Source organism: Photinus pyralis, unplaced genomic scaffold (assembly GCF_008802855.1).
Source record: "Photinus pyralis isolate 1611_PpyrPB1 unplaced genomic scaffold, Ppyr1.3 Ppyr1.4_LG4, whole genome shotgun sequence".
In the NCBI taxonomy this organism is placed as follows: Eukaryota; Metazoa; Arthropoda; class Insecta; order Coleoptera; family Lampyridae; genus Photinus; species Photinus pyralis.
In genome coordinates, this window is record NW_022170511.1 from 41,995,017 (window position 1) to 42,021,612 (window position 26,596).

At 36.2% G+C, this 26,596-nt stretch overlaps 2 long non-coding RNA genes across 3 annotated transcripts in view; both read left to right on the forward strand.

Moving 5' to 3' along the window:
* The window catches only part of LOC116169979, a 28,338-nt gene extending 11,595 nt beyond the window's left edge, over nucleotides 1-16,743 (forward strand). The window contains exons 9-13 of one of the 2 annotated variants that reach the window (XR_004145140.1): nucleotides 5,919-6,035; nucleotides 8,161-8,280; nucleotides 13,723-13,899; nucleotides 14,133-14,845; nucleotides 15,053-16,743. This is a non-coding gene — a long non-coding RNA (uncharacterized LOC116169979). The remainder of the gene's footprint in view (nucleotides 1-5,918; nucleotides 6,036-8,160; nucleotides 8,281-13,722; nucleotides 13,900-14,132; nucleotides 14,846-15,052) is intronic. The other variant, XR_004145141.1, reaches the window with a different exon arrangement.
* A 123-nt stretch (nucleotides 16,744-16,866) lies between these two features.
* On the forward strand, nucleotides 16,867-20,426 carry LOC116168855. The gene is made up of 5 exons (XR_004144860.1): nucleotides 16,867-17,849; nucleotides 17,945-18,092; nucleotides 18,317-18,463; nucleotides 18,666-19,388; nucleotides 19,593-20,426. It is a non-coding gene; the product is annotated as an uncharacterized LOC116168855 (long non-coding RNA).
* The last annotated feature ends 6,170 nt before the right edge of the window (nucleotides 20,427-26,596 follow it).

Here is a 26,596-nt window from a genome sequence, read left to right on the forward strand (position 1 = left end):
ATTATTTTTATTTTTATATTACCTATTTATTTTACCTAAACTAAAATCATGTCGTAGTTAGGAAAAGCACATCACTTATAGTGTACTAGCATTCCTGAGTAGGTATCAACCTCTGATTGAATTTTTCAAATTATATTAATGCAATTATTAGCTACCCTTAAATAAAGATAACTGCAAAGGATTTCTGATCAAGACTTGCAAGTACTTTGTACACACCCTGTAAAAGGCTCTCAAGCACTCCAGGGTCGTTTAAGGTGCATCCAAGTGCACTGTGCTTGCATACTCCTTTAAATATGTGTGAATATTTTAAATTATAACTCTCGCCAGGAAAGATTGCCGGTCACAGCACACCTTGTGTCGATTTACAATCTTTGTTTTTCTTAAGATGCGAGCACCTTCCGGAATAGGATCGTGCCAATGTTGAATGAAAAATCTTTTTGTTCAACATTGACACGATACTATCCCGGAAGTCACTCACATCTTTAGAAAAACATAGATTGTAAACCGGCATCAAGTGTTCTATGATCGGCAATCTTTCTTGACGAGAGGTTTATAATGTTTTGTGTCTTGTCAGAAATTTTTGTACAGTTATAAAAGTTGATTACAATCTTTTCTTCCCCTGGCAAATGAATCAGGATTGTCTTGCAAGTAGGAGGGGTGGATACCAATTGTTTCTGCCTGTGCAGAAATGGAAATCGTTTCCAAGAGTGTAAAATAAATTTTTTGTGATTAGGTACAACTCTTTATTCATGAATGGAATTTTAGGGTACTTTAGTAGATGGGGTGATTCTCAATTGTTTTGATGTACCTACCCCGTCAGAAATTTTTGTACCTACGATTTTAAAAAATTCATTAAATTTTTTCTTTTCCGTGTTATTGAATCGAAGTTGCATCGTAAGTAGATGGGGTGATAACCCATCGTTTCTGCTTACGCAGAATAGAAATCGTTTTCAAGAGTCCGAAATTATTTTTTTTATTTACGGTTGATTACAACCTTTTATTAAGGGGGGGGAATAAATTAATTCGATCTTTCATGGTACTCTAATTAAAGGTCTCAACGAGAGGAACCAATTTTTACCAACTGCCGCCCTTGTTTCTGACCTTTTATCAAAAGGGGGGTGGGAAACTGGTTTTAGCCTTCATGGTACTCTAATGACAGGTCTCAACGAAAGGAATTAATTCCTACCAACCATAGTCTTCCTCTTCGAAGGGTGATTGTGATCGTATATATGTATTTGCTTATATCTCCAGAACGGAGATTGGCGATGTCAAAACTTTAAGACTGAATATCTCGAAAATGGTTTGTCGGAGGAAAGTACTTTCGAAGGCAAAACCCATCCATTTACTAAGCCATTTCGGCTTAAAAAAATGAGCTTTATCTGCACAAGAGTTGTGCACAATTTATACTTGTTTACAATTTTCAAGGTTGATTGCGACCTACTTTTTCTCTTCTCTTGGCCAACGAATCGGGGTCGTATTGTAAGTAGATGGGGTGATAATGATAACCAATCGCTTCTGACTGCAGAAATTAAATCGCATTCATTTGATCGCTGGATGGTCCTTTTAAAATAGGTACAAAGGAGGAGGTGGGGTGATTGTTTTGTGCCCATTTACAAACTTTTGTACAATTTTAAAGGTTGATTACAATCTCTTTTCTTCCCTTAGCCAATGAATGGGGGTTATATTGTAAGTACATGGGGTGATGATAACCAATCGTTTGGGCCTCTGCAAAAATTGAAAACCTTATCCGAGGATGTGAAAGTAATTTTGTGTGATTTAGGGTCGATTACAACCCTTTATTCATTTGACCGATTGAGGGTAATTTTAAAGTAAGTAGATGGGGTGATTCCTAATTGTTTTGTGACCCTTCAGAAACTTTTGCACAATTTTAAATGTTGCTTAATACCTCTGTTTCCCTTTGCCACTGAATCGGTCTTATTACTGTAAATAAAAATTCCTTTCCCGAGGATATGAAATAATTTTGTGCGAGTTATAGGATGAATTACAACTTTTTAGATATTCATTTGACTTATGGGTAGTGATTTTAAAGTAGGTATACTCTGTTTTTAAACTAAGAGGAGTAAACTGAAAAGTCTGATTTACATCCGAAAAAGTTACTATTGATCTGAGTAAAAAATAACTCGTAGATATTGATACGTACGTACACATGTGCATTATGGGTTGCCTACTACATAAGGCATACCTTATAAAAAATGCAGTGTTGATCATTTTTATGACGTTTTAATACACTTTACCGCTACACAATTTGACTTACAAGAAATTTTAATTATTATGTAGGCATAAATGCAATCATTTTATAAAATCAGCTACAATGTATTGTAAAGTTACAGCATTTTCAGGAATTTTTACTAAGAAAGATGCAAACCATTCTTCAAACACTTCCGCATTCATTTCTTTGTGATAATCGGATGTTTTTCATCCTTCGAAAAGTAGTAGACCCTCGTTTACGAAACCGTTCTCAGAGCAAACATGTAAAATAATGAGACGTTTCCCTTTTCCAGAAGGATTTTTTAAACCGGTAGGCAATCCTTCCACAAACGCTTGTCGTCGAGTACGAACGTTATCATCAGTCCACACTTTTTGTTTTGTATGGCCTTCATTTAACCATGTTTCATCTAAGTAATATATGGCTCGTCCTTCGTTCCTATATTGTTTAATAGCTTTTAAATACTTTCGTCTCCATCTTATTATGTCGTCGCACGTTCAATTAGATGAACGACACATTTGTGATAAATCTTCACGACTATTAATTTCTTTTAAGATTTTGTCCAAAGTGGGAAGTTCATTGAGGTAGAAAAAGTTGTGAATAATTTGACGAACTGATGTTTTTGTGCTTTCGGCAAATTGCGATACCAAAGGTGGGCGACCGCCCGAACGTTTAGAAGGAGTTACAGCTCCCGTTTTCTTATACTCCTTTATTTTTCGGTAAATCGTGGATTTTGCAATTCCTATATAAAAAAGTGTATGTGTTAAATTAACATATAATGTGTATTTCGTTTCTTACCTGCACCCTCAGTAATTTTTGCAACAATGGTAACCATGTTTGTGCCAGAGGCATCATTTAACATCTGTTTATATAAGTTGAGTATGCAACTGCTTTTCTGAGATCGATAAATGCCCCAAATTAAGATGCGTACGCTTTTTTACAGGTGAAATGTTCGCTTTACTTGTACTTGGCGTGGAATCCATATTTCGAAGTATTTGCACAAACAAAATCAAGTACAGGTACCCGGTTTAGTTCTAACATAGCCGTCTATAATTACAAGCCATGCTGAGAAGTTTGGCAACGTTGTCCGAAAGTCAATCGGTGGGCCGATATAATTTTAATGGCGTCTTGTTGCTCTTGAAAAATTGCATTTTTCCTCTCTCCTGTGCTTCGCCTTGGTGGTTTTAATACAGAAGAAAGATACTTAAGCAGCTTACAATTGTACATATATTTTATTTATTTACAAAAGTAGATAATAACATTTTTATTTGACGTTAAAATTCGGAACGCTGTAAATTGGTAACTGCATCATAACGTGTTTTCCATCGAGATCTCCGAAATTGGTGAACTTCTGTCGAAAGAGGTCGAGGTGAAGCACACGCTTAGGCACTTAATTTCGGCAAAAGGATAGTAAATCGCTGTGCATCAGCGAAGTTTTATCAACGACCAGGTGTGATTCGGAATGGCAGATTTTAAGCCAGTCGCTACTCCAGTGGGTCTATGTACGAAGCTTTTAAAGAGGGGAGCCCCGTAGATTTCAAATTCCCGTACCGTGTACTCCTGGGAATAAGTCGGAAGGTTCCTTCAGAAAATCGACTTGACATGTCCGTGCTAGAATATCTGAAATACCAACTAATAAAATAATTATTGTATTCTTTCACGATAAACACTTACCGTACTTACGTACCACGTAGTGTGTAGGTCATATTTGATCTTGTACAGGTACTTTCTATTCTATTCTATTCTATTCTCAGGGGAGCCCGACCGGGCAGCACTTAGGCACATCAGAGGCCCATTGTGCCTACCCCCTTTCTTCGCAACTGTACAGGTACTTTGAACAAATACAAGTGCTTGTAAAGGGCCCACTAAGGAGTAGCCTGCTTTAGAGGTTATGACAACAAATCGATATATTTCGTTTAGCAACTTACCTGAATAATAATTTCTGTTGATTCCGTACGGAGTAACACAAATTGTCGCAATCTCGCTCTGTTAAAACAGGTAAAAAGGAATATTACACCCAAAACACACATAAAATACACCTGAAATCTGTCAAGTTGAATTAGGAAATCGGCCTACCATGCAGTGTTGCCATAATTCTCAGCACGGCTTGTAATTATAGACGGCTGTGGTTCTAATAAGAACTGATTGTTTAATTGAAATTTAAACAAGACTTAAAACACACGAAAAAGGCAAAATTAAATAAAATACGAATAACACAATGCAAATGACACAGCGAATAAAGATGTCAACTGAATTGTCAAGATCCTCAAATTGCGTCTGTGTAAAAACGGCGTCGTATAAGCCAATCACAATGCAGATTATTTGCGGGAGCTATTTAAATCGCTCCTCTTAGTTTAAAAACGAACTATAGATGGGGTAATTCCCAATTGTCCCAAAGGAGAATGTTTTTAATGTTTCCGCAACAGTGTCCTTTCTGCAAGTATCATGAGACGTGTGCCTGTATAGGGATTCACGTAGCACGTTTGTTTGGTTTACCGACCATTGGGAATTCAAATAAAATAATGTCAGGATGGCGCCGCTTCGGGAATTTTAAATGTTGTTAATTTTTCGAAAGAAAAAAATTTCCTTTATGTGATGATTTTGTCCGTCTGTTCGTCGTCTAACCCGAGAACGAAAAGAGACAGTGATGCCAAACCTTCGCCAATCGAGTTCGGGAATCAGTGCTATTGAACGTGAGCCGGATTCTAAGTTTGGTTTCTGAATGCGAGCCGAGTGCCAAAAAATTCCCCTACCGAAAATCGTATTCGCTTCTTATTGTATTTTGTAGGAATTAAACGCTTGAAGACAAGACTAATTTTTATTTTTATATTGAAGTTATTGATTAATTGTTTATACACACATGCTATTTACCCAACTAAATTATAAAATCACATAAGTTTAGAATGTAATCACAACAACTCCTCCCCAACTTTACCTAAATTTAAACGATCCAGAGTATATTTTGTGATTTAAGATGTGTTTGCAACTTCCTACTCGCTTTTCCAATGGATGGTGATTTTAGTTTAAGTAAATGGGCCGATTAGCAATTGTGCGTAGTTTGTTAGAAAATAAGAATGTACTTCTGAAGTTTCAATTTAATTAACCGCTTATTCATTTGGCCAGAGGTTACAAATTGTTTTATCGAAATTAGATAACACTATTGTATTGCATCCACGATTGGTCTTTTCATCTTCTTGTTCACGAAATCTAGCAGGATGGGGAGAAACAGCTAGTCCATTCTTAATTAATGTATTAAATTATGTTCAATTGTATACCATGTCAATGTCTGGGGGTCCAACGATGAGTACCATGCAAAACTAATGCCAATATAGGTAGATTTCTGAATGCTCGTTGATCTACATCCACCCATTTGTGGAAGGATAATTTGACCCTAAACAGTAGCACGAAATGCACCCTTTTATGACTGCTGATTAAAATAAAATATGACATACTTAATTAGACGATTATTACCAAGTAGTAAATACTTTCGAATAGTTATTGTGAGCCCTTGCTGGTCGTAACCATATTAACACCCAACGTAAATAAAGTAAATCAATGCAACCTTCATGCTTGGGTTGTGACATGATCTTTTTTCTAAATCCAACCCTTTGTTGTTTATTGACTGAATAATATTCCTTATGTTAGGTATTGTTCTGGTGCTGCAACATTTTTAATACATTATATTTTTTAGGTGGATCAATTTGGATGCTGTACCAAAGTAAATACTTGATCCAAGAAACTGCGGAAAAGCTAGTATTCCAAATATTGGCAGTGTGGACACGACACCATGTTCCATCGAGATCGAAAGGTGTGTAAAATTGTTACAACTGTGGCAGATACATAATTAATCTTGCTTTAGTGTGAGTGCTTTGCTATTTTTGTTTCTCTTGTTACGAATATTTGGTTCAAATCGAAATTGTGGGAGTAGCACTATTCTTACAAAGTACTTGTTTACCCTAGCACCAATTAATGTTATTAAATTTTACAAATGCTTGCGATTTACTTTGTAGTCGTAAAGCAGCACTAACCTTTTTGGAAAAAGGCCCGCAAGCACACTTTCAATCACTCCCAAGTGGTCAAGTTTGATAATCATTTTTGTAGTAGCTCACGATATTCATAAAATTATGTAATTTTTGGCAAGGAGCACAAAAAATGTAGCCTCCAAAAGATTAGAAGTTGTTTACAATGATATCCATACATTTCGTAAATAAATATGATTGTTCAATTATTAAAAATTGCTGTCTCAAAAGTATGTTTTGTTTGTGCGATTTTTCGCTGGCAAACACGTACTGGTTGTATGAGATTTATGTGTAAGCGGTTTCGTTTATGCGATTAGCGGTCACACTTTCTGATGCGAGTGAAATTGTACTGCTGAAATCTCAATTCTCGGGAGAACCAATTCGTTATGGAAAAATATTAAAATTTTTAATGTGTTCGTTTTCTATATCGCTTTTGTTTAAACATGTAACCTTCAATTTCAAGTTTTTTGAAAAACTTGCACCATATACTTAAACTACAATTTCACAATACAATACATCAACTGTCTATCACCATCGGGTGTGGGAAAGGAATTATAAATTGGTTAGAATCTGGAAGTTAGGCAACCAACCATACATTATAGTTCACAATTTGCTATTTTTGTTTGCTCTTTGCAATTTTTTTTTATAGCTACCCTAAAGCAGAACGTGCATTGAATCGACTCTACGTCACCGATCAATTTCCTATGCATGTCGTCGATCCGAACCAGTCGATGATATTGCAATCGAACCGACGCAGTGCACGGCAGAGTTGGACTGGGTCAACTGGGTCACTAAATTAAACTGGGTCGCTGGGTCACGTCATACTCTTTTCAGTTTGACCCAGTGACCCAGTTTGACCCAGTGACCCAATTTCACCCGGGGACCCAATTCGACCCAATCACCTAGTTTGATCGAATAACGCAGTTAAGTCAGTGCCCTCGGTTCAAGTATACAGATTATGAAATAAATGCTTAATGCTGGTTTGTTGAAAATAATACTCGATTGCTTGACAACTGCCATTTCTGTGATGTTTGCTTTAATACTGCCGTAAAAAACTTTCCATGTCCCGAATTGTATTAGAATAATGTTATTTCTTTGCTTCAGGGCTTACCAGTTTGCTTACAGGTGTTCATTCACATTTAATTTTTTTCTACTAGTTAGCTTAATCCAAATAAATCTTTTCTCTAAATACTTTCATTCAGTGGCGGAACTACCGCGTGTTCAATGAGTGCGAAGTACACGGGCCCGGGCTAAAAAGGCGCCCGGGACCCGGGATTGTAACACTCGGAAATAATACACTGTTCACGGAAAGACGGAACATGGTAAATGGAACCTTTTGCAGCATACCTTTAGGACGGTGTGAAACCAACAACAGACTACAGCCAGCGATTGAGTAATTTTTTAAATTGTACTGAAAATGATATGTCAATGAAAATGTACTAAATTTAATTGTTTTGTACTAAAATACGCAGCATAACCTCAAGGGCACAAAAAAATTAGCTATAAATTGTCATGAATCGTGAGATAACACTATATAACCGTACGAATGACTTTCTGAATAGTAAAAGTTAACTGTGAAAGTAAGATTCAATTTTTTAAATCGTGGGTAAACGCTGAATCCGCGCTCTGACTAATATTTTTCCTCGTATTTTTCTATGTTCAGGTTCAGGAACATAAATACTTATCAATTGGTTTTTTTTTGTAGGCAAAATTCATACCTAAATTAATATTGTTATCAATACTTCGTATCATAATGGGGGCCCACCAAAAAATTTCGCACACAGGCCCGTGGCTACGTTGTTCCGCCATCGGGATCCTCCTTATGAAATTAATAATTTGACTTAAAAAATGAAAAAATTATATCAATCGCATAGCTTCTTTTTTGAATATAACAATAACTGCTGTACTTTTTAGGTGAATCAATTTCGATGTCGTGTCAAAGAAAAATATACCAGTTGATGAAAACCTTCCAATATCGACTGCGAGAATAATCATACAATACACAACTCCATCCCTTCAGCCTGTGCATGAAAGGTGTGTTGTAAAGCTAAAGTGTTGGTAGTGGCGTAAACCCAAATGTGCTCGACTGTATTTTTTGCCTTTCTTATTTATGTGTGCACTTGGGCAAATTGCACTTTTGTTTGTTCAGTAGTTCATTACCAAGTATTTTGAAAAGTAATTGTAACTCCCAGCTGCTTGCTAGAACTTTTGAAAGTCAAGGACTGTTTTTGAAAATACTTGGTCTAATTAAGAGCTACAAAGATCTGTTTGTTATAAGTGTAATTTATATTCATAGGTATTACTCTTGTTTTATCAGAAAACCGTACAAAACGGTTGATTATTCCAATTGTAATGATTCAAAACAGCACGGGACCATTGTTTTCTGTTCTGTAGCTATAATATGTTGAGTTTAATATGAGGTTTCGTACGAATTTCACTACAGTCTTCAAATGCTTGGAAGCTTCATATTTCCATGAAAATATTATGTTTGATACCAATCATGAACGAAGCCAATTTATTGAATCTTTATCTGTAAACATTTTTCTGTGGTGTTAATGCGGAATTTCTGAATGTGTATTTCCCAAAGCAAGTGATTATGATGCCTTTGGTAATTTGTCTAATACATTTTTGCAACTCCTGTGTGTGTGAAGCCCTTGAAGTATTATGGTTCGAAATTAAAGGACGTATTCCATTTTTGTTTAGTTGAAAGCCCCTTATTGTTTAACTCATCTGATCGTACTTTCATTCAATTAATTCTTAAAACGTGGAAGTTGATTGATCACTTGATTCTATAACTGCCTGTTTATTGATTATTGGTGATTGAAGACTGTGTGGAGAGATCTAGACGATTCAGTGTGAACACCTTCAACTTTTTTTATGAAAAATTGTGTATACTCCGTTCAATAGTTATTGTCCCACTGTGTATATGTCATTAGGTTGTTTATACAAAATGATAATTTCCTGTCAATGTGCAAAACCTAGTTGCCAGATTTAGTTTTAGATTTTGTGGCAATTTTTTTATACCTAGGTTAATACATATAAATTTCATGAGAAACAACTTGCTGAATACGTTTCGCACTTTATTAAGTAGACAAATTGCTGTTATGAACATTATTAACCAGCGACAAAAAGCGATAGTTTACGATTTTGGACTTTCTGTCCGTACGTCTGTGGACACGATAACTCACTAATGGTTTCGAATTTCTAATTCTGTTTTTAGCAATAGGTAGGCAATGGTCAAGGGACTAATTGATTAGATTTTGGTCACTATTCGTCAACGGGAAGTGACTTTGTTGCTTATGGTCTATAATAGTGCAGTTCATTAATTTTTTCTTCAAAAGGCTGTTATATATGAACTTATATTTACAATTCTGAATTTTATTTAGACTTCTCACGTTCGACAACATTCGGAGTCGTAAACATTCCAAGAAATCATTTGATTTCCTTTTGACTTTTTTCATCATTTGGATCTTACTTCTACTTTTTTGATTACTGATCTTGTTTTGATTTACGATATATCCCATGTAAATAAACGTCAAATTTACATGTGGATATTGAATTTTCGTAGGATGTAATTTTATATGTTGAATGTTTTAAATGTCATAACAATTCTCGACAATATTTCAAAAATTGAATAAGTAACACAAATAATCTTGCGTGTTTGGCATGTGGAAATTTCCCCTCGCTTATCAGTAGTCCGTTCGAATTTTTGCCCATATTATGTATACCTGAAAAACTTATCCACTCCAAAAACTATGATCAATATGCTTATAAGCGTAGCTTAAAATCCTTGACAATGATTATTGCGACAATGGTTGCCATGGATTTTAATCTGCGGTTCGCTTAAATTTGTCAGTGCAAACGGCCATTAATTGGCTGTAATTTTGTCCAGCAGGTGCCAATGATCTGGACGCAAAAGAGCTATTGGGCACTCTTCGTTAATTTTATGATATGCAGTGCTATTCATTTAGAAGTATTTTCTATGTCTACTTTTAAATGACAAAAATGCTTCTGAAAAATGCCTAATTTTATGCAACCGAAATAACATGCGCACGCATTTTACACTGTCATTCTAGATTTTAAGCGATATTAAATTCGGCCGCTACTTCCCTTATGTTTCTTATGGAATTCTCTTCTACAAAAATGAAAACATTCAGTTTCATATCCTCCGTTAAAATTTGGGGTGTTTACTGTGTCTTATGTTGCTAATTTTAAAGTAATCAAACAGAAAATAAGTCTCTTATGCCCCTTCAACTATTACCGGTACTATACCAATTAACAAAATCAACTTTTTTTTCAGTTGCATACCGCACACAAACGAAAATAAAAATACGGAAGCCAAAGCAATAATGTTCCAATTTAATTAATATGACAGCAAAATCTTCATTTGTGTTAAGAAGTTATTTTGGTTGCATAAAATTATAGGCGTCCTTCAGAAGAGTTTTTGCTATTTAAAACTAAACATAGGAAATCCTTATGTCTACTTCAAAATGAATATCACTGTAGTTTGAATCTCATTGCTGTCTTCATCAACTAGTACGTCACTGGTTTCCGTTTTGTGATGATACCTTTGTGCTTCAAGTTCGCCTAATTCTCGTTCGTTTTGATGGCGTATGGAATTTCGCGTTCTTTGATAGGTAAATATTCGTTTTGATCCCGGTCTTAACTTCAGTGATTATGCAAAGTTAGGGATGGTGTCTACTTTGGTGTGAATATTTCCGAATATGTATTTTCAATGTTGCTTATCATTCTATAGTAATAATTAGGTTGATGTGATTATATGAACTTGTAGAAGCGATAATATCTAGTTCTTTAAGGTCTATAACCAAGTGTCGAATTGATTCTCGACCCAGAACTGCAGAATGGTAGTTTGTTTGAACTTACTAATGCCCAATTTTCGATAATCGATTCTTGATTTCTATTGCTGCTTTGGAGGGTGTAATAACTTTGATTTCTTCTCTGACGTAAACGAGAGATTTGATTAATTTCGTTCGACATATATTTGAAGTTGACGTTAATTCTGAACTTGCAATGATATTTTCGATTCCTCTAATTCTTCAGCTTTTTCTACTGTTTGGTCGAAGATCAATTCTGTTGACATCAAGAGTTGTTCTCTGATTGTTTGATCACTTATTCCTCATATAAATTGTGTTCTGAGAATTATATTGTCGATGGTGTGCTCTTATATGCATAAACAAATTCACAATTTGTCGTAATTTTATTTAGTTCAGCAACATGTTTTGCAATATTTTGACTTGATGCTTGAGCACAAAACAAGAATCTGTGTTGTTCGATGATGACGATGCTTTTAGGACTGATGTTTTGTCTTAAGAGAGGGACCCATGCTATTTAATAACATAACATTTGTCCAGCCAATTTACCGTCATTGAAAAGATCGTTGCGAACTGTTTAAAGGTTTCTTTTTTTGGGTGGATTTGTTCGAAATTTAGTAAAATCGTTACATTATTAGCGTTTACTTTTGGATCTGCGTGAATTTCTGTACAAATGTAAGCAGTAGCGTGAGTGTATTTGTGATTATAAAAATCTGTTGCATTGAAATGGGAAAGTGTCAAATGTGCAGATTTGTTGATAGACAACCCATCCACAGTTTGCTGTTTCCATTTGTTATATGACTCTTTATAATGTGAGATTGTTTAGGTAAATCGTTGATTGTAAAATTTATGTATCCGAGACTGAATATTCAATGTTTTTCCTTAGATTTTGTGCTTTTACTTGTGATTTTTTTGCTTAATTCATAACTAAAGCACACACTTTATATCAATATGAATAGTCCCTTGGAATAGGAAAAATGAACAATTATAATTTTTTAGTTTAACTTTAAATTGATTCAGAATTGTAGAGATATGTTCTTAAACAACATATACTGTGCGGGATAAAGGGGTGCTTGAAGTCTCAATCTTTGAGTTTTTATCTCATAGTTTGAAGCTGGTTTCTCTAGATAGAAAGAGAGCTTTCTAAATTTGCTCAACTTTGCTCCTTAATTCTCGAATGTTGGAATTGATGGGTGAACCTGCAATTTAATTTCAATCAAGTATCGATATCCATAAATCATTTCACTAACTAATACGTAACCCTATTTGGGAATAACAGTTGTAGATGAAATTCAATTAAATAAATTTTTTTTATTATCTTTTCGACATTAAAATAGTCATACAGGGTGATTCCTATAGTACCTGCCACCGTTTGGGAGCGTGTAGGTGGTGCGTAGGGGAGTATTTTGATATAGGACACTTGGGGTCGGAAATCTAAAATAAGGGTGCCAGAGCCAAATTTACCTTCTGGAATTTCGCGCCTGTAGGTAGGCAACCCAACCGGCCGGCGGTGCACACGGAGCGATCTCAGGCGGCGATGTGTGGCTGACACTTGATCAGAATTTTGTTTAAACCCACGAATCCCGTCTGCAACGACGCGTATCAAGTGAATAAACACTATGGCAATAGTATAATAATAGTTGGCTAGATGTAGGAAGTGCATTGAGAACAACGGTGGCCACGTTGAACACTTGTAAACGTTATTGCTTTTGACTGTCGTTTTCCCTCCTTCCCTCCCATGTCGCTTCCTCGCGCTAACTCGCTCTGCATCGCTCCGCGCGAAACGTCGGTCGGTTGGGTTGCCTACATACAGGCGTGAAATTCCAGAAGATAAATTTGGTTCTGGCGCCCTTATTTTAGATTTCCGACCCCAAGTGTCCTATATCAAAATACTCCCCTAGGCACCCCCTATACGCTCCCAAACGGTGGCAGGTACTATAGGAATCACCCTGTATATTACCATAAGGAACGAATCATTGAATGTAAATGAAAACAGTTACGATTATTTGTCAGTATTCCAGTCCTGGCTTACAATTTAAATGGGCAAATCACAATGCCATTTTTTTCGCTTACAATGTTCTGCTAAAAAACCCATTGATACATAATATATCCTGCGGGGGAAATATTTTTTTTGGGGAAAATTCAAATTTTCAAGAACGGCTTAGCTTTTCTAAATATGTATAGGAGCAGATTTGAGAATTTTTCATTTGCATCTGTGGTATTCAGTTGCGGCAAGGAGTATGGTTCCGTAAATTCATAAATTGTTTTTTGCGACAGCAATGGGCTTGCCTATGAAGCATGCAACTTGTATCTACATTGGGATTTGTTATGTACGATCATTGACAAATGTAATGATCGCTTAATAGTTACACTCTGCAGCATGAGCAACCAACATGCCTGTCACATTGGGCTCCGTCGATTTCTAAGGAGGAGATACTGTAATTTGTTGGTTGCGCATGCTGCAGGATTTACCCATTCAGCGATCATTACTTTTGTCAATGACTGTCCCTACTGATAAGCTACTTTCTACATTTGTTTTATTTAAATCGGTTTTGGCCCCTAATTCCCCTATCCTAATTCAAATATCTAGATTAAGTAATTTTTAATAAACATTTTTTTTACCTTATTTTGTTTCTTGTTTCAGATTCCAGAACAGCCTCTCTTTTATGGCAGGTCTGCAATTTGCAAAGTGAGACAGCTTTGCATTCGGCTGGTTTCCCATAATCTTTGTTGATATTATCCAGCCATTATGCAGTGCATCGTTCTTCCTACTGATGGTGATTACGCTTCCCAGACAAAGCCGGAATCAATAAGGCTTCGGGTAAATTGCTGTTTTCTTATTATATGTTTTAGCGATTCTATCATAAATAAAAAGTTTTCTAAATTAAAATGTAATTTTTCCGGCAGATATAATCTACAATTTTTCATTAAATGTAACCTGCCAAAGGTGGAGCTGCTATGATACCTTTCGGCCTTAACTATAATAAATTTAAAGAAATATAACATTAATAATGTGTCAATTTTTTTTATCATAACGTTTATTCTTTGTTACAGATATCAGAAGAGCAGCCTTATTAAGGTAGGATTTTTTTTCTTTTGCATGGTGTATTGCATGTCATATTTTGTGTAAAGGGGGGAAAAGTGAATAGTGCATATAGTGACTAAGAAGAAGATCGTCAACTGTATTGAGCTAACCGAGAGAGTAGTAAGTGAGTTGTGACTATCTTCTCAATCTATCATCTTGGCGATGTAAGATTGACCTCAATGATTCTTAAAGTAGACCCTTTCGAAGTCTGCGTCAGTTTGCGTTATATTAACAAGTGACTATGTATTCATAGCCACAGTAATGATAAGACGTAAACTGACTGGTCGACGAACGAGACTATGGAGAAGTATTGTAGTCAATTCTTTCGTTTCCAAGTGCCATGGATTTGACGATTGTTATACCTCATTTATTATTACATGAAGTAATACTTTTTAAAAAGAGGGTGAGTAGTTGACTTAATAAATAGTATGTTCGTTTATTGTTACCGGCGTGTGATGCCATAAGATCATATTACACTTCTTTAATAAACGAGCACACTTTTACAATAAATTATTACATTGTGTGTTTATGTTGTTTTAATAATTTCATTGGTTATTCACAGGACCAAGTGATCGGTCTACTGCCAGTATCAGTTCTACACCAGCAACTCCGGTAGTGGATCTTGATTCAAGATTATCGTCGTCCCTGTTGAATAATTGTATGGATATTGAATATGAGAGAGGTGAGTACACCCAATAGACCAGACCCATTAAGCAAACTAAAATTGCGTTTCTTCTAAGAGAATTTCTTGGTATATTTATTTATTTAACGTGGACAGTTTTCGTTCTTTTTCTCATAAGGCTTGGAGGGAAATTACACGCTTAATTTTAAGTACGTACATACCCACAGTTTGGCAATGTTCTTAACAGAATTTTTCTTCTTGTTACAGATTCGAGAAGGGCAGCTATAAAAGGTAGGATTTTTCTTTTATTAATTTTAAGCAGTGGGGGAAAAGTGAATAGTGTCTGGAGATATTTTCAACTGATCTTTGCACATCGTAAGTACAGTTTAGTTGTCTTCTTATCTTGGTGACATAAGATTGATTGCAATGATTCTTCAAAGGTCTCTTTGGCGGATTCAATCAATTTGCATCATATTAATTTGTAGAAGTATGAATTCATAATTGTACTTTTTTTATGAAGCAAAATGATTGTCTTTGCGAACAAACCTGTGCAGACACATTGGAATCATGTCTTCCGTTCCCAAGTTGAGTGATAGTCAACGCCCAATTCTTAAAACAATTATTTTCGTTTTTTCTTATGATTATGCAATAATATATACCTAATACATTTTCCTTACAGTACACCATTTTGGAAGCAGTTCGTTTGACAGGGGTTTCCAAGGCGTATGTCAGGTGGAACCTTAGTTAGAAGTAGTACTGTTGTAAATTAAAGCTCATTTCATGAGGTGTTATAACCCTTTCGTGTAGTGTTGTTTTTTTGTTATAATCATGATTGTGATTAAAAAAATTAAACATTCCGAAGCGAGAGGATGAGGGTGGCTGTAAGGGGTGGTAAAGGAGGCCACTAAAAGGGATATAGCACCTACATGTAATTTGCCTTATTTAGATAGGTATGTACTTACTTCCGCTACCCATTCATCTTTGCTTCTTCATTGCGTCAGAATAAATATCTCCCGTTTAAATATTTCTTGTCCTTTTACCTTTTCTTGGTTTTAGTAATCGCTAATGCATCCAAATCTTCTTTTTTTAATTCCTTGCTTTTTCCAGTTTGTTCCTCATATTTTTCACCTTTTTGTATTTGAGTGCCAGTTACTTTGCCCTTTTCGCTTGGTGTGTTCCGTAAGTTTTTGAATGTTTTTCATTTCTTTTTTTGAGGCAACAATTACTGGCTGATCGATCTATTTGTACGATTTCCATATATTGTGTTCTTTTTTAATGTGCGTTCTTGTGTGTATACATAGTTGCTTGTGGCCTGTCCAAATTGGTAACGTCTCAAATAAGGGATGCATTTATCATTGCATTATTTTGTATCCTACTTTTACTCGTATTTTCTTTTTCAGTTTTCGCAATTTCTGTGTACTGTTTTTGTATATTCATTTTTTGTTTTGTCCATTGTCTATAAACATATTTAGAGGTGTATTCCATTTCAACTGTGTTCTGGACCCAGTATGCTATTTTGTCTATTGTCTTTTTAAATCTCAAGAGCTTCCATAATTTAAATTTCTAGTTTTATCTGCTTTGGTATCAACTTTATTTGTGCCATTCTGGTTTCCTTTGTCTTCAAGTTTTATGGACTTTATCTTCTGATTTTTTTAAATGTCTTCCTTTGGGTGCTGCACACACTTCAAATATCTCCTTCATTTAATCTACAATTTATCAAAAAGTTCCATATTGTTTTCGTTGTACTAGTAATCTTCTTTTTTTAGCATACGCCCCTCTTCTGGTGTTTTCCGTTGTAGTAGTTCGGCAGTTATTTTGGCTAGGTACCCCCATCATTTTTTATCGTAAGCTTCTGTACTTTCTATTTTATGATTTCCGATGTGATATAAACGTTTCCTATTCACCTTTGTTTCCAGCACTTACTTGATCTCTTTTAATATGCTATTTTTTCTTACATATTTTTCGTGTCCTCAAAGTCTTCCTTTTTTTATTTACACGTTATCCTAATTTTTGTTTTTCTTATTGCAACTCTGTTTCCTTTTGTCTTGTCTCGTCTCAATTTTTTAATTTGTCTTAAGGACAAATGTCCTTATGTTTTTTTGTTCTTCAACTCTTTCTTCTAATTATCACTTAGGTGTTGCTGGCCTTAAGTATTACCTTCACCTACTTGCCCATTTGTCTTATTGTAAAATCCTATCCATGTTAAGGAGTGTTTTTGTAGAAGGCTTTCTTTAGGACGTTATTTCAGATTCTTTTATACCTCAAAAGTTGATTTATTTTTGGCAATTTCATGTTTCTTTCACCTATTTTTCGTCCTTATGCGCACTATGATTGTATGACTCATCGTCTTGACCTTTCAGTTTTACCTTTTTCCACTAAAAAGTTTTGTTTCGTTCTGTATTTCCATTTTTCCATAAACGTGGCTCTCAATTTTTGTTTGGTATGTCACGAAGGACCTGGGTACCGTCACTATGTATTCGTCGGTGGGGCCAAAGGAAAGTAGATTAGGGACTTGGATGTATTTATCGGTGGGGTCAGAGGAAAGTGGTGCGTAGGGACGCGATGTATCCGATGGTGCAGCCGAGGAAAGGGTCGAGATGTATACGTCTATGGACCTAAAACAAAGTGGTGGGCACGCATTATACCTGCCGGTAGGGCCAATCGAATATGGAGGTTCGGACACAATGTATTCGTAGATGGGATTTATGTATTCGTTAATGGAGCCAAGGAGGTTAGGGACGCGGTGTACCTATTCATTGTCGGGATCAAGAAAAGTTGAGGATAAGGACGCGATGGTTTCGTTGAGGGGACCAAAGGAAAGTTTAGGGCGGGGACGCGATATATTCGTTTTTGGGGCCATATTAAAGTTTAGAGTAGGGACGCGATGTATCCGTCGGCGGATTCAAGGGAAGTGGGAGATAGAGTTTAGAGTAGGGACACGATGTATCCATTGCCTTGTGCAAAATAAAGTGGAGGGAAGGGACGCATGATGTGTTCGTCGATGGGACCAATGGAAAGTGGAGTATCGCCAACCCTGTTGAAAAACGCGGATGGTTCCACTGAGGTTAGTACACCGCTGTTATGTTTTTTAAATATATTTTTGTATAGCATTGCCAATGTCGATAGAAATCCTTTGTAATATTATACTTTACTTTTCAGTTATTGCCGTTATTGGAAGTGACTCACCTTTTAACGTGAACGAGTACCTATCCTTCATAGTATTTTCGAGTGTATCCAGCCACTGTTCTCCACTGTATCGGCTATCCCGTTACTAGCGGCTACCCCATCGATAACCGTACTCTAAAGGGTGAGTTTAAATTTTGCTAATTGGGCATATTTAGACAGCATGCATCTTTTCAACAGATTTGTTATTTTTTAACCACAATTTGAGTTTCATTCCCCGAATGCAGCAGGAAGTCTTCTTTTAAGGAGACTTCGATTTTACAATATTTCGATTAAGTAATTTTAAATTTAAGCATTTATAAGTACCTTTTCCGCATTTTTAAAACGTAAATTTGTTTCTTGTTTCAGGTTCCAGAACAGCTAATTCTGAAGTTACTTCGCAAAGTGAGACCCGCAATCTTTGAAGAGATTGTCGATATCACCCAACGGTTCTGCAGTGCATCGTTCCTCCCTGACGAAACTTCCCAGGATAGGCCGGAATTAATAAGGCTAAGGGTATGTCTCCATTTTCTAATTATGTTTAGCCATTCAAATCTGCTGATTCTATCATATCAATAAGAAGTTTTCTAAACTGAAATGTAATGTTTCCGGTAGACATAATCTACAATTTTTTCTTAAATATAGCGTACTAATTTAAAGAAATATAACATTAATAATGTGTCAACCTTTTTTATCATACGTTTATTCTTTGTTACAGATATCAGAAGGGCAGCCTTATAAAGGTAGGATTTTTCCTCTTTTGCATGGTGTATTGCATGTCATATTTTGTGTAAAGGGGGGAAAAGTGAATAGTGCACATGGTGACTAAAAAGAAGATCGTCAACTGTATTGAGCTAACCGAGAGAGTAGTAAGTGAGTTGTGACTATCTTCTCAATCTATCATCTTTGCGATGTAAGATTGACATCAATGATTCTTAAAATAGTTCCCTTTCGCAGTCTGCGTCAGTTTGCGTTATATTAACAAGTGACTATAAATTCATAGCCACAGTAATGATAAGACGTAAACTGACTGGTCGACGAATTAGACTAATGGAGAAGTATTGAAGTCAATTCTTTCGTTCCCAAGTGCCATGGATTTGACGATTGTTATACCTCATTTATTATTACATGAAGATCGGCTTAATAGTTTTTAAAAAGAGGGTGAGTAGTTGACTTAATAAATAGTATGTTCGTTTATTGTTACCGCCGTTGTGAAGCCATAAGATCATTATACACTTCTTTAATAAACGAGCATACTCTTACAATAAATTATTACATTGTGTGTTTATGTTGTTTTACTAATTTCATTGGTTATTCACAGGGCCAAGTGATCGGTCTACTGCCAGCATCAGTTCTACACAAACAACTCTGGTAGTGGATCTTGATTCAAGATTATCGTCGTCCCTGTTGAATAATTGTATGGATATTGAATATGAGAGAGGTGAGTACACCCAATAGACCAGATCCATTAAGCAAACTAAAATTGCGTTTCTTCTAAGAGAATTTCTTGGTATATTTATTTATTTAACGTGGAAAGTTTTAGTTCTTTTTCTCATAAGGCTTTGTAGGGAAATTTCACGCTTAATTTTAAGTACGTACCCACAGTTTGGCAATGTTCTTAACAGAATTTTTCTTCTTGTTACAGATTCGAGAAGGGCAGCTAAAGGTAGGATTTTTCTTTTATTAATTTTAAGCAGTGGGGGAAAAGTGAATAGTGTCTGGAGATATTTTCCACTGATCTTCGTACATCGTAAGTACAGTTTAGTTGTCTTCTTATCTTGGTGACATAAGATTGATTGCAATGATTCTGCAAAGGTCTCTTTGGCGGATTCAATCAATTTGCATCATATTAATTTGTAGAAGTATGAATTCATAATTTTACTTTTTTTATGAAGCAAAACGATTGTCTTTGCGAACAAACCTGTGCAGACACATTGGAATCATGTCTTCCGTTCCCAAGTTGAGTGATAGTCAACGCCCAATTCTTAACACAATAATTTTCGTTTTTCTTATGATTATGCAATAATACATACCTAATACATTTTCCTTACAGTAGGTACACCATTTTAGAAGCAGTTCGTTTGACAGGGGTTTCCAAGGCGTATGTCAGGTGGACCTTAGTTAGAAGTAGTACTGTTGTAAATTAAAGCTCACTTCATGTGGTGTTATAACCCTTTCGTGTAGTGTTGTTTGTTTGTTATAATCATGATTGAGATTAAAAAATTAAACATTTCGAGTCGAGAGGTTGAGGGTGGCTGTAAGGGGTGGTAAAGGAGGCCACTAAAAGGGATATAGCACCTACATGTAATTTGCCTTATTTAGATATGTACCTACTTCCGCCACCCATTCATTTTTGGTTCTTCATTGCATAAGAATAAATATCTCCCTTTTAAATATTTCTTGCTCTTTTACCTTTTTCTTGGTTTTAGTAATCGCTAATGCATCCAAATCTGTTTTTAATTCCTTGCTTTTTTCCAGTTTGTACCTCGTATTTTCACCTTTTTGTATTTGATTGCCAGTTACTTTGCCCTTTTCTCTTCGTGGGTTCGTTAAGTTTTTGAATGTTTTTCTTTTTTTTGAGGCAACAATTACTGGCTGATCGATCTGTTTGTACGATTTCCGTATTGTGTTCTTTTTTAATGTGCGTTGTAATACCTTGTTGTGTGTATACTTAGTTGCTTGTGCTTAATCATTTGTATCCCAAATTATAGATGCTAAGAATTGCCGTTCCAAATTTTCAACGTTTCATATAAGCGATTGCATTATTTTGTATCCTGCGTTTACTCTTATTTTCTTTTTCAGTTTTCGCAATTTCTGTGTAGGTACTGTTTTTGTATAATCATTTTTTGTTTTGCCCATTGTTTATAAACATATTTAGAGTTGTGTTCCATTACAACTTCTTTTGTCTTGTTTCCTGCATTTCTCCTTGGGTTTTTTTTGTTCTTCAGTTCTCTCTGCCAGTTATCACTGGCCTTAAGTATTACCTTAACCCACTGGCCTATTAGTCTAATTGTAAAATCCCTTCCATATTAAGTAGGTACTGTTTTGTAGAAGGCTTTCTTTAGGACTTTTTTCGAACTTACATCAAAAGTTGACATTTTTCTTTCACCTATTGCGCATTATAATTGTATGACCGATCATTGTTAATTTTTTCTACTGAAAAGTTTTGGTTTCGTTGTGTATTGTCATTTTTCTATAAATTTGGCTCTCGATTTTTTTTTGGTCTTCAATTCTTGCTTGTACATCAGGTTCATCTGTTTTTGGCCCATTTACTTTCGTCTTCCGGTATCGGGTTTCCACACTTCTCGAGATTTTCACTGTCTCTATTATTTATCTTTTCTTCACTGTCTACTGTCTATTTGCATAACTTTCACTTTCCTTGTATTGATTTACACATTCAATTTTTTTATCCATCATAACCTTTTTTTATTGTATAAGTAGGTACTGTAGGTATTGTTCGTTGTAAATTAAAGTGCATTTCATAAGGTGCTATACCTCGGTCATGTTTTTTTAGATAATCATTGATGTATTAATAAATTAAATGCTTAAAAGAGAGGTTGAGGGTGGCTGTGAGGGGTGGTAAAGGAGGCCACTGGGTATAGCACCTTGATGCAATTTGATTTTTTTTGCATGCAGTGTTCTACTTTTCCTTCCTACTTTTGTATTGGTCGAAACCCCCGTTGAAATGAATGTTGGGGAATGTTAATGCACAGAATACGGCCTTCTCAGAATAGAAACAGCAATGTTACAAATTTGTATGGTATTTTGGCGGACCCTGGTGGGTGTACTGTGAACTAAAGCATCAAAAATCAGAGTAGCGCCATCTGGTGACCAGCTTCTAAATCCATGAAGTAATTTCCCCAATTCGATCTAAATCACAAATATAGATAAAGAATACACAGTTGTTAAATTGCAAGTGTATTTAGATACAATCACATTACATTATTTAACACAGACATCTTAAATTACATGTTTACAAATTACATATAAAACTCAGAAGTAAGTGCAACTTACGCTTTGTAGAAGTTAACACTTTGCAAAAAGATCCTTACGTAACGAGTTGTCCTACGAAATATTTGGTTTTAATTGCTGTTTGGACTACATATTTTTGTTAAAAAATATCTTTAGAACTAATTTTTTTGTTCCAAGAGGTGATAAAACCGTTTCAGCAAATTGTCACACAAGTTTTTGACAACAAATGTTAACTTGATCCTGGTGCTTACTGGTTACTTGAGAAGCGAGGGTGGAAGTTGTTGAATTATCTAAAACGAATTACAATATAAGTATCTACATCTATATAAATATAAAACTCAAGTCTACACCCTTTTGCGCCTATAGGTACAGTTGGTAATAATTCTGCATCAATTTGTACCTGTTACTTACCTCGCATAAATAGGAAAGAAATAACAGCACATTTCAACCCTCTTCGCGTTTCAAGCACAAAACAATCTGTTTCAAAATGTGGGAAAAGATGTCTTTTTGATATTTTATTGTTACAATCCGCCACACAACACTTTCACGGTCACATAACTTGTTCATATTTTAAATCTTTCAAAAGTCAAAATTGACATGTGTAAAACCTGTGTACGTATAAAATCGACGGTAAAAATATTTCCTGTAACGAGAAAAATTACAGGTTTTGCAAAAAAATATTTGAGTCTGCGATAAATAGTTCCCCGTACAATCACGGGAAACGCTGTAATCAGTGACAATTTAGCGCTATTTATGTTTCTGTTCTGTGAAGGTCTTATTCTGTGTGTTAATGCTCCCCATTTTCATGGTATTCGAATGACAGTTCTCAACGGAAGTAATGGTTTTCAAACTTCAAATGTCAATATCTCAAAGTGTGGGAAGAGGGTACTTACTAAGCAAACGTTGTACCGCGATGTATCCGTCAATGGGACCAAAGGAAGATTGAGGAGATGGCATCGCGATATGTTCGTGGGTGGGGCCAAAGGGTAGAGACGCGATACGTCCGTTGATAAGGCCAACGGAAAGTGACGGGCAAGGAAACGATGTATCAGGGTCAAAGGAAAGTGGATGTTGGGGGTGATGTATTTATCGGTGGGGTCAGAGGAAAGTGTTTAGAGGGACGCGATGTTATCTGTCAATGCCCCCCCCCCCACCCGTAGATGCACCTTGTCGTGGTGGTGGGGCTCAGTAGTCACAATTTTCTGTGGCGATTTGGCGAAGCTGGTGATTGCTAGACTCCATGGCTTTAACCCATAAAGTATGATCCGTGCTACCCGATTCCATTAAACCTGGTTTAAAGGATGCCGTATCATTCAAATTCTTCATGGAGTAGAGATATTCGAAAGAATTCTCGACTTATCAAACGTGATACAAAGGAATTTTATCGACATGATCAAGCAGTACGTTCACTCCTGAGGCGTGCGTCGTAGACATTTGATCAGCTTCTGATTCCAGGATATTCTGGTAAAAGGTCGATTGTCATTTGTCGCAAATAGGAGCAGAGTTTCGAGCAATCGGACTCAACCCTGACTTGCTTGGTGATAATGGAAACTTTATTTACACGAGTACTACTCACTTAATTGGTCTCGGACTCTGAGGGGCTGTTAATGCTTAGCTGTTTCGCTTAACCGATGGGTAAAGGAATTAAAATTCCTTAATTTTTTTAGTGAATTTCCTAGACATAAGTCGTAGTTAGATCTCGCCTGTTTGATTTCAACTTACTTGCTTGATATCAATGAAGGTGGATTTCGAAAGGTGTTATCCGAGAGTTAATTTATACTGCATAATTCGAGAGGCTGAGGGTGGCTGTGAGGGGAGGTAAAGGAGGCCACTTAGGATAGCACCTTCATGCAATCCACCGTACTTAGACATAAGTCGTAGTTAGATCTCGCCTGCTTAGATATAAGAATAATTCCAATTTTTTTCAGCTGCGCATTGTTTCATCGTAAAACTCTTTTGTTTCCACCTTCAGCTACTTTAGCTGCCATCCTAATTTTTTTCGTTCGGGGAACAGCTGCCATCGCCTTTTTTTTTTCAACGTTCAGCTGCAACTTGCCAACATAAATTTTTGCAACAGTCAGCTATTTTTATAGCTGCATCCCTTAATTTTTTTTAGTGGCTTTTCTAGACATAAGTCGTAGTTAGATCTCGCTTGTTTGATTTCAACTTGCTTGCTTGATATCAATGAAGGTGGATTTTGAAAGGTGTTATCCGAGAGTTAATTTATACTGCATAATTCGAGAGGCTGAGGGTGGCTGTGAGGGGAGGTAAAGGAGGCCACTTAGGATAGCACCTTCATGCAATCCACCGTACTTAGACATAAGTCGTAGTTAGATCTCGCCTGCTTAGATATAAGAATAATTCCAATTTTTTTTTCAGCTGCGCATTGTTTCATCGTAAAACTCTTTTGTTTCCACCTTCAGCTACTTGAGCTGCCATCCTAATTTTTTTCGTTCGGGGAACAGCTGCCATCGCCTTTTTTTTTTCAACGTTCAGCTGCAACTTGCCAACATAAATTTTTGCAACAGTCAGCTATTTTTATAGCTGCATCTCTTAATTTTTTTAGTGGCTTTTCTAGACATAAGTCGTAGTTAGATCTCGCCTGCTTAGATATAAGAATAATTCCAATTTTTTTTCAGCTGCGCATTGTTTCATCGTAAATCTCTTTTGTTTCCACCTTCAGCTACTTTAGCTGCCTTCCTATTTTTTTTCGTTCGGGGAACAGCTGCCATCGCCTTTTTTTTTTCAACGTCCAGCTGCAACTTGCCAACATAAATTTTTGCAAAAGTCAGCTATTTTTATAGCTGCATCCCTTAATTTTTTTAGTGGCTTTTCTAGACATAAGTCGTAGTTAGATCCGCCTGCTTAGATATGAAGAGATAATTCCAAACAAAAATTTTTTTTTTCAGCGGCGCATTGGTTTCATCGTAAACTCTTTTGTTTTCCACCTTCAGCTACTTTAGCTGCCTTCCTATTTTTTTTCGTTCGGGGAACAGCTGCCATCGCCTTTTTTTTTCAACGTTCAGCTGCAACTTGCCAACATAAATATTTGCAACAGTCAGCTATTTATAGCTGCATCCCTTAATTTTTTTAGTGGCTTTTCTAGACATAAGTCGTAGTTAGATCTTCGCCTGCTTAGATATAAGAATAATTCCAATTTTTTTTCAGCTGCGCATTGTTTCATCGTAAAACTCTTTTGTTTCCACCTTCAGCTACTTTAGCTGTCATCCTAATTTTTTTGTTCGGGGAACAGCTGCCATCGCCTTTTTTTTTCAACGTTCAGCTGCAACTTGCCAACATAAATTTTTGCAACAGTCAGCTATTTTTATAGCTGCATCCCTTAATTTTTTAGTGGCTTTTCTAGACATAAGTCGTAGTTAGATCTCGCTTGTTTGATTTCAACTTGCTTGCTTGATATCAATGAAGGTGGATTTTGAAAGGTGTTATCCGAGAGATAATTTATACTGCATAATTCGAGAGGCTGAGGGTGGCTGTGAGGGGAGGTAAAGGAGGCCACTTAGGATAGCACCTTCATGCAATCCACCGTACTTAGACATAAGTCGTAGTTAGATCTCGCCTGCTTAGATATAAGAATAATTCCAATTTTTTTTCAGCTGCGCATTGTTTCATCGTAAAACTCTTTTGTTTCCACCTTCAGCTACTTTAGCTGCCTTCCTAATTTTTTTCGTTCGGGGAACAGCTGCCATCGCCTTTTTTTTTCAACGTCCAGCTGCAACTTGCCAACATAAATTTTTGCAACAGTCAGCTATTTTTATAGCTGCATCCCTTAATTTTTTTAGTGGCTTTTCTAGACATAAGTCGTAGTTAGATCTCGCCTGTTTGATTTCAACTTGCTTGCTTGATATCAATGAAGGTGGATTTCGAAAGGTGTTATCCGAGTTAATTTATACTGCATAATTCGAGAGGCTGAGGGTGGCTGTGAGGGGAGGTAAAGGAGGCCACTTAGGATAGCACCTTCATGCAATCCACCGTACTTAGACATAAGTCGTAGTTAGATCTCGCCTGCTTAGATATAAGAATAATTCCAATTTTTTTTCAGCTGCGCATTGTTTCATCGTAAAACTCTTTTGTTTCCACCTTCAGCTACTTTAGCTGCCTTCCTAATTTTTTTCGTTCGGGGAACAGCTGCCATCGCCTTTTTTTTTCAACGTTCCAGCTGCAACTTGCCAACATAAATTTTTGCAACAGTCAGCTATTTTTATAGCTGCATCCCTTAATTTTTTTAGTGGCTTTTCTAGACATAAGTCGTAGTTAGATCTCGCCTGTTTGATTTCAACTTGCTTGCTTGATATCAATGAAGGTGGATTTTGAAAGGTGTTATCCGAGAGTTAATTTATACTGCATAATTCGAGAGGCTGAGGGTGGCTGTGAGGGGAGGTAAAGGAGGCCACTTAGGATAGCACCTTCATGCAATCCACCGTACTTAGACATAAGTCGTAGTTAGATTTCGCCTGCTTAGATATAAGAATAATTCCAATTTTTTTTCAGCTGCGCATTGTTTCATCGTAAAACTCTTTTGTTTCCGCCTTCAGCTACTCTTTAGCTGCCTTCCTAATTTTTTTCGTTCGGGGAACAGCTGCCATCGCCTTTTTTTTCAACGTCCAGCTGCAACTTGCCAACATAAATTTTTTCAACAGTCAGCTATTTTTATAGCTG